Here is an 11335-nt window from a genome sequence, read left to right on the forward strand (position 1 = left end):
TAGTCACTGAGGTGGGTTTCCTGTATGTAGCAAGATGTTGGGTCCTGTTTATTTATCCAGTCAGTTATCCTATGTCTTTTATTGGGGAACTGAGTCCATTGAATTTAAATAATATTAAGGAATAGTGATTGTTGCTTCCTGTAATGTTTGATGTTATTTTCATGGTTTTGTGGCTATCTTCTTTTGGGTTTGTTTCAAGAAGATTACTTTCTTTCTTTTTCTAAGGTGTAGTTTTCTTCCTTGTGTTGACATTTTCCATCTATTATCCTTTGTAGTGCTGGATTTGTGGAAAGATGTTGTTTAAACTTGTTTTTTGTCATGGAATATGTTGGATTATCCATCTATGCTAATTGAGAATTGTTGGACTGTGAAAGGCAGTCTGTGTTCTTGGTTGAGCCTGGCTTACTCCAGAGACCTAGTAGAGAATTCTACAAGGGATGAAATAGTAAAGCTATGCCCCCAGACATAAACACTGACACCATGAGCTCTCATTCCATCATCCTGTAGCTAGACAATGCTCTAAGCTCCCAGCATTCTGGCTGGATTCTATCCCCACAGTCAACTGACCCCAGCCAGGTATGCCTCGCCCTACAGTTACCTGGGAACAGAAAGGTAGCACAGCCCACTATAAAAGGAGCTGTTTGAACCCCCCTCAGCCTTTCACTCTTCTTGTCTTTACTCTCACTTACTCTCACCTCTTGCTCCCTTTCTCCCCCTCTCTTTTCCCTCTTTCCACGTGGCCATGGCTGGCCTCTTCTTTTCAATCCTTTCTATTCTCTCTCTCTCTCTCTCTCTCTCTCTCTCTCTCTCTCTCTCTCTTCTACAATAAAACTCCTTAATGCTGAACAGTGGCGGGGCATGCCTTTAATTCTAGCACTTGGGAGGCAGAGGCAGGCAGATTTTTGAATACACAGCCAGCCTGGTCTATACAGTGAGGTCCAGAGAAACTCTGTCTCGAAAAACCAAAAGGAAAATAAAGCTTTAAAATCATGGATTGCCTTTTCTCATCTAGACTATTGTTGTTGGGGCAGTGGATTAGGCCTTCCCCTAAAGAGCCACGTCTAAGCTCCCACAGGAAAGCCTTCCAGCTCCAGCAGCAAGACTGGCCAAGGTCTCATGGCCCATGCCCATGTGGGAACCACCACCAGGTGCTGCTTCCCCTCCTGCCCCTTTTTCTCCCTTCAGCCCTTGGGCTGACTGAGCTGCCTCTGGGGCCCCACCGCATTCTTAGCTCTTCTGTGGTGTCCAGTGACATCCTGTGATGCCCAGGAGCTAGAATCTGTTGTCCTTGGCCTCCATGAGGCACATGGACCATGGGGCTGTCCTCTCTCCAACCCTCTTGGATTGGGATAGTGGCTCACCACAGCCAGACGCCCACCTGGGCGGTGTGGAGGTGTGGCAGCCTCCAACGTCCACCCAGCCAGAGTACCAGAGCTCTGGTGGGACACGAGTTTCCTTTATTTCCTTGATTGGTGGCGGTGCCCGACAGAGAGTTTTGTTGGGTATAGTAGCCTGGGCTGGCATTTGTGTTCTCTTAGGGTCTGTATGACATCTGCCCAGGATCTTCTGGCTTTCATAGTCTCTGGATAGAAGTCTGGTGTAATTCTGATAGGTCTACCTCTACATGTTACTTGACCTTTTTCCCTTACTGCTTTTAATGTTCTTTATTTGTTTGGTGCATGCGGTGTTTGATTATTATATGAGAGGAGCCATCTGGTTATCTCTGGTGTTAGTTGGTCTTGCTGTCTCTGGCTTGAGCTTGTCTCTCCTGTGGGCCTGTAAGAGTGTGTCAGCACATCTGGGAGACCAGCTCTCCCCTGGCAGGACCCGTGCACAGAGGGCTGAGGACTGAGGAACAGTCCCAGCTCCTGAGTGCTAGATGGCGGGCGGAAGGCCGTCTTCCCTGAAGGCCATCTTCCTTCCTTTTAGTTAGTTTGGCAAATCGTTTGTCTATCTTGTTGATTTTCTGAAAGAACCAGCTCATTGTTTCTTTGTTTCTTTGTATTGTTCCCTTTGTTTCTAATTGATTGATTTCAGTTGTGAGTTTGATTATTTCACATCATCTACTTGGGTTTGTTTTCTTCTTTTTGTCTTAGAGCTTTCAGATGTTTTAACTTGTTAGTATGAGAATTCTCCCATTTCTTTAAGAAGGACAGTTAGTGCTATGAACTTTCCTCTTGGTAGTACTTTCATTGTGTCCCATATGTTTAGGTATGTTGTGCCTTCATTTTCATTGAATTTTAGAACATCTTTAATTTTTTTGTTTATTTCTTCCCTGACCCAGAGATCATTGCATAGAGAAATGTTCAGTTTCCATAAGTGTATAGACTTTCTTTTGTTCCTGTTGTTGAAGTTCAGCTTTAATCCATGGTAGTCTGATACAGAGCTACTTCAAATTTTTTTTTATATCTGTTGAAGTTTGCTTTGTGATTGATTATATGGTTAGTTTTGAAAAGGTCACATGAGGTGGTCAGAAGGAGGTATAATCTGTGTTTGGGTGAAGTATTCTGTAGATATTTGTTTGGTCCATTTGATTCATAATGCCTATTTGTTTCATTATTTCTCTAGTTTCTGTCTAGATGACCTGCCAATTGGTGAAAGTGGGATTTTGTATTCTATCAATGTGTGGGGTTTGATATGTGATTTAAGTTTTAGTTTCTTAAGTTTCTTTAAGTTTCTTTAAGTTTCTTTAGTTCTTTAAGTTTCTTTAAGTTTTAAATGTTTCTTTTACTAATGTGGGTGTTCTTGTAAATGGGGCACAGATGCTCAGAATTGAGATATCATCTGGGTGGATTTTTCCTTTGATGAATATGAGGTGTTCTTCACCATCTCTTTTGATTACTTTTGGTTGAAAGTCTATTTTATTAGATATTAGAACAGCTATTTCAGCTTGGTTCTGGGGTCCATTTACTTGGAAAAACTTTTTCTAGCCCTTTATTCTGGGTAATGTTTATCTTTGTTTATAAGGTGCATTTCTTGCATGCAGCAGAATGATGGATCCTGTGTACATATCCAGTCTGTTAGCCTATGTCTTTTTATTGGGAAATTGAGACCACTGATGTTAATGACCAATGATTTTTAGTTCTTATTATTTTGATGTTGTTGTTGGTTCTCCCCCCTTCTCCCTCTCCTTCCCTCTCCCTCTTTCTCTCTCTTCCTCTCTCTTCTCTGCTTCTCTTCTTCTGGGTTTGCTAGTGTAATTTATTTCTTGTTTTCTTGGATGTAGTTACCCTCCTGGTGTTGGAGTTTTCCTTCTAGTGTTCTCTACAGGGCTTGATTAGTAGAAAGATATTGTTTAAATCTGTTATCTTGTCATGGAATATGTTGTTTTCTCTGTCTATGGTGATCGAAAGTTTTCCTGGATATAGAAGTCTGGCCTGGAATATGTGATATTTTAGAGATTATAGTACATCTTCATAGGCCCCTCTGTCCTTTAAAGTCTGTGTTGAGAAGTTTGGTGTAATTCTTATATGGCTGCCTTTATATGTTACTTGACATTTATTCCTTGAAGCTTTTATTAATATTTCTTTGTTCTGTAAATTTAGTGGTTTGATCATTATGTAGTGGGAAGATTTTTCTTTTTGGTCCACTCTATTTGGTGTTCTGTAAGCTTCTTATATATTTATAGCCATTTATTTTTGGTTAATTAATTTTCTTCTATGATTTTTTTTTTCTGATGCAAAAGCAAAAGGTTTATTTTTCCAGTGTGTCAGGGTCAGCCTTCAGTTAGTCCCTCAAGGCAAGTGACTAGAATGGCTATTACAAGCAGTTTTTATGGGGCACAGGTTACATCAGCAAGGTTACAGTTCAAACTTATTTACTAAACATATTGACCTTTAAATCTATTGTCTAGCAAGCATGGGTGGATCATGACACACATTTGAACTCTATCTTTCACTTTCCAGAGGGTCAGGTGACTATCAGTCAGTACATTCTGTGGTTTTTCTGAGAATTTTTACTCAAGAATGTTCCTGTGGGTGGAGAATGAAGCCTGGCTTAGCCTTACCCCAGGCAGGAGGAGAAAGCTGTAAGGAGGGTATGGGACTAGAAAAAACCCTTATGGTCCCTCATTCCCCCCTTTTCTTGTACAAACTCCAATTCTGGAGCTATGCTCAGGAGTCTTTGGTAGCTAACTCATATTTTTCAGGTCCTTTCCTCAGGGTCTCATATTGTTGGTGCAGGACCATCAGCTGCACTGCTCCTATTCTGACTTTTATGAAGGCTATAAGCTTGTTCAATATGCAGGGTCCAAAGGTCAACAATAGCAGGAGAACAATAAAGGGTTCTAACAAGGTGGATATGAGGGTGCTTAACTAAGGGGAGGAGTTAAACCAAGATTCAAACCAGCCCTGACTGTTCTCTTTCACTCTCCCACTTCCCTAGCCCTTCTCTCACCTTGGCCAGTGAATCTTTAACTACCACCAGAATGGTCTCCAGTATGTGCTTCCTGATGTTTCACAGGTAGCCCCAGGTAGCACAGAAAAAGTGGTTGCCCCTCCACACTGATGGGCCTGCTTCTGACTTCTCCCATCTCTGGGACATACATATGTGGGGGTTTCTCAAAGGACATTCCTCAACTTCCAGTGTCTGTACCCTAAGCCCCACCCTCCAAGTCCACTTCTGGGACATGGTTTAGATTCCACAAGTCCCTCAGCCCCCACATTCGGTTAATCCTTCCCCCTGTGTTTCTAGGGTGGGGATTTCCCAGGAATCAAGGCCTGTTGCTAACTTACAGAGATCAAAGACAAGGCCATCAGTTATAAAGTGGGTGTTCCTCTGTGGTGGACCAAGCTACATCCCCAGTGGCTGAGAGTACTTGCCAAGTCACTTTGGTAGGGTTCTGGGGGGTGCTGAGGCTCAGTGTCAGAAGGAAGATGCACCATGGCCATCTCATGGTTTCTTTAGCCTTACAGAAGGGCAGGTGATCTTGAGCTTGAGGGGGTTGCTTGAATGGCTGGCTGCTATCCAGTTGGTGTCAGGTGCAGGTGCTGGTCTGATGTGAGTTATGTGAACCCAGGCAGTTACTCCATCCACTTTAATGGAGGTCTGGATGGTCAACAATACCAATAATGGTCCTTTCCACTTTGCTTCCAAGTTTTCAGCACCAACATATACCCAATTTCCAATTTGGTACTTGTGTGGAACCTCTGGGGTATCTGTGTTATACAGGGCACTAAGTTTAGGCCACAATTCCTGGTGGCTTAAAAGCTTGCAATCAAGCCATAATCCTTGTCAGCCTGAAAAATCACTCTGGGGGTGTCATGATCTGGGTCAAGGGGGTGGGGGTCCCACATAGGATCTCAAAAGGGGTCAGGTTAAAATAGTAGGGGGGTGTTCCAGGCTCAGAACAGGGCCAGGGGAAGGAACACCACCCAGTCAGTGTCAGTCTCCAAGGACAATTTAGTTAAGGTCTCTTTTAGGGTTCTGTTCATTCTCTCTACCTGCCCTGAGCTCTGTGCCCAGTAGGCACAATGGAGCATCCAGTTAGTCCCCAATGTCTTTGCCAATTCCTGACTTACCTTAAAGACAAAAGCAGGACTGTTGTCTGATTAAATTACCTCAAGTACTCAGAACCTCGGGAAAATTTCTTCTAATATCTTCTAGGCTACCATGATAGCTGTTTCCTGATTGGTGAGGAAAGCCTCAACCCATCCAGAGAAAGTATCCACAAACACTAGAAGGTATTTGTAACAATTTTTTCCTGGCTTAACTTCTGTAAAATCAACCTCCCAATATACTCCAGGCCATTCTTCCCTAGATCCTTTTCCCTGTTTACTCTTGGCTGCATAAGCATTCACTTGCTGGCATACCTTACACTGTTTTACTATTTCTCTGGCCCAAAACCTAAGGTCCATTATATAAACTTTAGAACCCCTAGCTGCTTGGACAAGCTTTTTATCCCCTAAATGAGTCCATCTGTGCATTTGGCCTAGTAAGTCTTTTGATTGCTTTCTGGGGAGTATAGTTTTTCCTTCCTGTGTGCGCCATTGGTCTTCCTTCTCTAGGTGCTAGTTGGTAGGGTGGCTAGCAATCTGAGTCCTTTCTTCTTCAGTATATTTTGAGGGAGGCCATCCCTTAGTCCAGTCCCATTCCCCAGTGGGTGTCTCTTGCAGGTCTATAACCAGGATAGGCTCCTGCATAACCATTTCTCCAGCCACTTGATTTGCCTGGTTATTATCTCAGGCCACTGAGTATCTTCCTTTCTGATTCCTGGGCAATGAATAATACTCACAGTTGCCAGCTTCATCAGGGCATTCAAGAGATCCAAGATTTCCTGTTTGTTTTTTATTTTTTTCCCCTCTGATGTGAGCAGTCCTCTCCCTTTTTATATAGCCCCATGGATTTGGGCTGTGACAAAGGCATACCTACTATCTGTGTAGATGTTAATTTTCTTGCTGGCCCAAAGTTCCAAGGTTTTGGTGAGGGCAATTAGCTCCACTTTCTTCATGGAGAAAACTGTTCCCATCTATAAACCAGGTAACCTCAGCTCCCTACAGTGATTGGTCAGAGAGGTCTTTCAACTCAAAGTGACTTTGGGATGCCAAGGGCAGGCAGAAGAAAGAATCTTTCAAGTCTAAGACCGTGTACCAGATTCTGGAAAGTGGCAAAGAACTCAACAGAATGTACGGGTTAGGCACAGTAGGGTGGATGTCAGCCACTAGCCGGTTTACCTCTTGTAAGTCCTGGAACTGGGTGGTAATCGTTAGTGTCTAGCTTCTTAACTGGCAGGAGAGGTGTGTTCCAGGCCGAACAGTATTTATGTAACACCAAGCTGGAGGCACCTGGAGATGTGTAGCTGAATTCCTTCTTTGTCTCTTGAGACATAGAGTATGTTCTGAGAGACATTGGGGTAACTTGCACCTTGAGTTCTACCACCACAGGGGATGACATTTTGCTTTGTCCATTTCTGCTGGTTCCATCCAGGCTGACAGGAACATTTATAACCACTAAGTCAAGTCCTGGTTCTGAGTAAAGGTGGTTTCAAATAATATATTCATCATCTATTTTAATTTGGTAGTCAGAATGTATATGGGCTCTCCTTTTGGGCCAGTTAGTTGCAGCCCATCAGGCAGGAAGTGTATCTGGGCCCTCATCTTGGAGAGTAAGTCTCACCCCAACAGATAGGGACAGTCTGGGATGACCATGTACCATTAATGAAATACCCTGCCCATCCCTAGGTCCACTGTTCTTTTGGGTAGTCTATGAATTCATTTTGCTGCCAGTGGCTCCTTGGACCCAAGATTTTTTTCTTGGAATGGGGCCATCAACTTGGAGGAGGACCAAGTGTTGAGTCACTGTGTCCATCAAGAACTGAGTGGTTTTCCCCTCCACTCTCAGAGTTACCCTGAGTTCGAGGAGGGGGTCTGAACTTTATCTCCCCTAATCACTGCCTTCACCCAGAGCTAACACCTTTTACTGATTGGGGGCACTTTTCCCAAAGCCTGGGATTTCCCATCCCTGACTTTCATTGGTTCAGGCACTCTAAGGCCCAGTGGCCCCTCTCCTTGCAATATGCTCACTGGTCCTTTTCAAGGGGTTTTCTGTCTCTTTTTGATTGGAGTCTCTCTTCCCTGCTTTCCCTGACTACTGTAGCCAAGATTCTCTCTAAATTCCTTTCCTGCCACTTTTCTTTTTTCATCTTCCTTTCATCCTCTTTCTTTCTCTTTCTCTGTTCCTTCTCCTCTCAGCAACCTACATTAAATCCCTCAAAAACTTATCCTGTAGTCCCTCTAGCCTCTGAAGCTTTTTCCTGATATCTCTACTAGCCTGGTCTATAAAAGCCATAGTCACAGTAGCTTTGTGCTCCATGCTGCTGGGATCATAGGGTGTATATTGGCTGAATGCCTTCATGAACCACTCTAGAAAGGCAGCAGGTGACTCATCTGATCCCTGTCTAACCTCACGTACCTTGGTCAAATTTGTGGGAAGCTGGGTAGGCAGACTTACCAACAGAACCTGGCAGTAGACCTTAAGGTGCTCCTTACCTTTGGCTGAATTAAAGTCCCAGTCAGAGACAGGCAGATTTCTGAGTTCGAGGCCAGCCTGGTCTACACAGTGAGTTCCAGGACAGCCAAGGCTACACAGAGAAACCCTGTCTTGAAACAAACAAACAAACAAACAAACAAACAAACAAAAGTCCCAGGCAAGTCTAGTCAGGGGAAACCCGCTGTCAATGACAGCCTGGTCAATTGATAGTACCCATGTCTGAGGAGACATTCTTTTTGGGTTTCGGCATTATCCTTTCTTGCTCTTTGGTCATGAAGAGCACTCTCATGAGTTTGTTGGATATCACCCCAGGTGGGCTGATCAGTAAATTAAACAGTCTCAAAGAGATAAATCAGCCTCTTGGGGTTATCTGAAAAAGGCAGTGTTGGGCCTTCCAGTTGTACAAGTCATCCAAAGAGAAGGGCCACTATTGCATAGCCTGATTGATATTATCATTTACAGGCTTATATGCCCTTAAGTCTGAGAACCACCATTGTATCAGTGGTTCTCAGACTTGAGGTCCCCATGGTGGGACTGGGAAGTTGAGGGTCTCCTACTCCTTCTCCCTCTGGTAAAGGGGGTACAATGGGCCAAGGATCCCAGCTGGTGTTGGTGCTGGTGGGACCATGGGGGCAAGGTTAGGGGGATATGGAGGAGGAGGGTCTTGGAGCAACAGGTCCGCTGTTGAAGAGTTGATTTCTTCTCAGGTCTGAATCTCTCCTCCTGAGTGGTGGGAGTGGTTCTCCACTAAATCCTTCCAGGTAACTATATAGGGCACTTGGTCTGGGTGTCTGAGGGATCCTGGCTTAAAGACTCTTTTCTCTACTGTTTTGATCACCTGCAAGTAGAAGGTCCCTACATGTGGCCACCCTACTCCATTGGTGGGACATTTGGATAAGCAGAGAGCAACTAACTTGCTCTTCTTTACTACTAGTGCCAAGTTTTCTCCTCTTTCCCTAACTTCCCTCCAGTGGTTAATTAGAATCTTTAACAGGCAGATTCAATCTATCCCATGTCCAAAAATGTCAGTCCAAGTTTAAGAACGCAGAGAAAGACAATCATCAAACAGTTTGCCCCTGTCACAGGTACAAAAACCAGGTTATACAGATAGTTCACCCTTGCCACGGTGCAGAAACCAAGTTATAGCAAGACTTGATCACCGATACTGTGTCTTGTTTCCAAAAGGAGCACAGTCCCCCTTACTGAAGTGTCCTCCAGACTCCCCATGCTCACTGTTTTAAGGCATGTATGCCCTCTGCAACTGACAGCACCATAACAGAGGCTTTCCAGCCAACACCATGCTTGTGAGCCAAAAGTGAAAACAAAAGACAGAGAGACAAACAGACAAACACAAGTTTTACAAGCCTGTTGCCGAGCTCGGTCCTTTTCCCTCTGATCAGTCTAGTTGGTGATCGCTCTGGGGTTCTCCTCAAATCCCAGACAAAGCCCCACAATGTAAGACCCTGACCCTTTGTCAGTGGTACTACTTACTTTGAGACACCCCTGAGTGAGACACTGAGATGCAGATTGATGCAAAAGCAAGAGGTTTATTTTCAATTAGTACCTCAAGGCATGTGATGAGAAGGCGACCTCTTCTATGATTTTGTTGAAGATATTTTCTGAGTCTTCGAGTTGGAAGTTCTTTTATTCCTATTATTCTTAGGTTTGGTCTTTTCATAGTGTCCCAAATTTCCAGGTGTTTTGTGTTAAATACATTTTAGCTTTAACAATTTTTTGACAGTTGTATCAATTTCTTCTACACCCTAAATGTTTTTTTTTCCATCTTGTGTATTCTGTTGGCGATGCTTGTGTCTTTAGTTCCTGTTCTCTTCACTGGGTTTTCCATCTCCAGGATTGCCTATGTTTGTGTTTTCTTTATTACTTCTATTTCCATTTTCAGGTCTTGAACAGCTTTATTCATTTCTTTTGCCTGTTCAGTTGTATTTTCCTGTTTTTCTTTGTATTTATTAATTACTTCCTTAAGGGCTTTTACCTGTTTGATTGTATTTCCCTGTATTTCTTGAAGTGTTTTATTCATTTCCTATTTAAATGCTACTATCACCTTTATAAATTAGATTTAAGGTGATTTTTCTTGTGATTCAGATGTGTTAGGATCTTCAGTGCTTGCTATAGTAGTGTGGCTGGGTTCTGGGTGGTGCCATATTGCCCTGACTTTTGATGACTATGTTCTTATGCTGGCCTTTAACCATTTGGGTCATCCCTAGTGTTTACAAGCCTGGTAGTCCCTGTTGGGAACAGGCCTCTGGGATTACAGGTAGAGGTGGTAGTCCCTGATGTCAGCAGACCTCTGTGATTGCAGGTTGACCTGGTTGTTCCTGGTGGTAGAAGGCTTACAGTGATACAGGCTGAGCTGGAAGACCCTGGTGGCTTTAGGATGATAATTTTTCTTGGGTGAGGGTAGGCCTCTAAAGGTATAGGTAGAGCTGGTGGTATCTGAGCATCATAGGCCTTTGTTTGTCCTGGGAAGCAGCAGGCTTCTAGGTATGTAGGTGGAGTTGTGGCCCTGGAAACAAAGAGCAGAAGGGATAGGGAAGAGCTTGATGATGTTGGATTTGCCTAGAGGAGCCAGCAGGCAAGGGATTGGGGGTAGAGGTCTAACTTGGTGGTTGATGATGACTGTAGGTGTCTGGTTAGAGGTCTGGAACTGGAAGATAAACAGCAAAGAGGTCAGGGAAGACTTCCTGTGCTATGCTTGCTGGGGACACAACAGGCAGTAGTTTGGGGCTTGGAGAACTCACCTGGTGGGAGGAGCAGCTATGGCAAGGTAAATAGAGTATGGAGGGAACAGAGGAGAGCTCACTCTTGCTGGGTTTGTGGACAGGCAGGGGATTTTGGGTAGGGGGTCCCACCTTGTGGTCTCTGATGGCTATAGGTATCTGGGGTTGTGGTTAGAGGTGTGAAACCAGAAGATAGAGCACAAAGGGGCCTGGTTAGTTTCTTAATTAGTGATTGATATGAGAGGGCCCAGTCTATTGTGGGAAGTGGCATACATGGACTGGTTTCTATAAGAAAGCAGCCTGAGCAATCTATGAGGGCTAGTCAGTAAGCATGTCTTTTGAATTAGCTCTTGCCTTCACATTCCAGCCCTGTTTGAGTTGTTGCCCTGGCATTTTCGAGTTGTCAAGAGTGCTGTGGAAGTGTAAGCCAAATAAACTCTTTTCTCCCCAAGTTTCTTTGGTCATGGTGTTTCATTACAGCAATAGTAACCCAAACTAAGACACTCACAAATATTTCCTACCAATTTCCTCTCCCTGTCCCTGTCCCTGTCCCTCCTCTCCCTCTCTCTCTCCCTGTCCTTCTCCTTCTCCTTCTTCTTCTTCTCCTCCTC

This window comes from Mastomys coucha, unplaced genomic scaffold (assembly GCF_008632895.1).
Source record: "Mastomys coucha isolate ucsf_1 unplaced genomic scaffold, UCSF_Mcou_1 pScaffold15, whole genome shotgun sequence".
Classification (NCBI taxonomy): domain Eukaryota; kingdom Metazoa; phylum Chordata; class Mammalia; order Rodentia; family Muridae; genus Mastomys; species Mastomys coucha.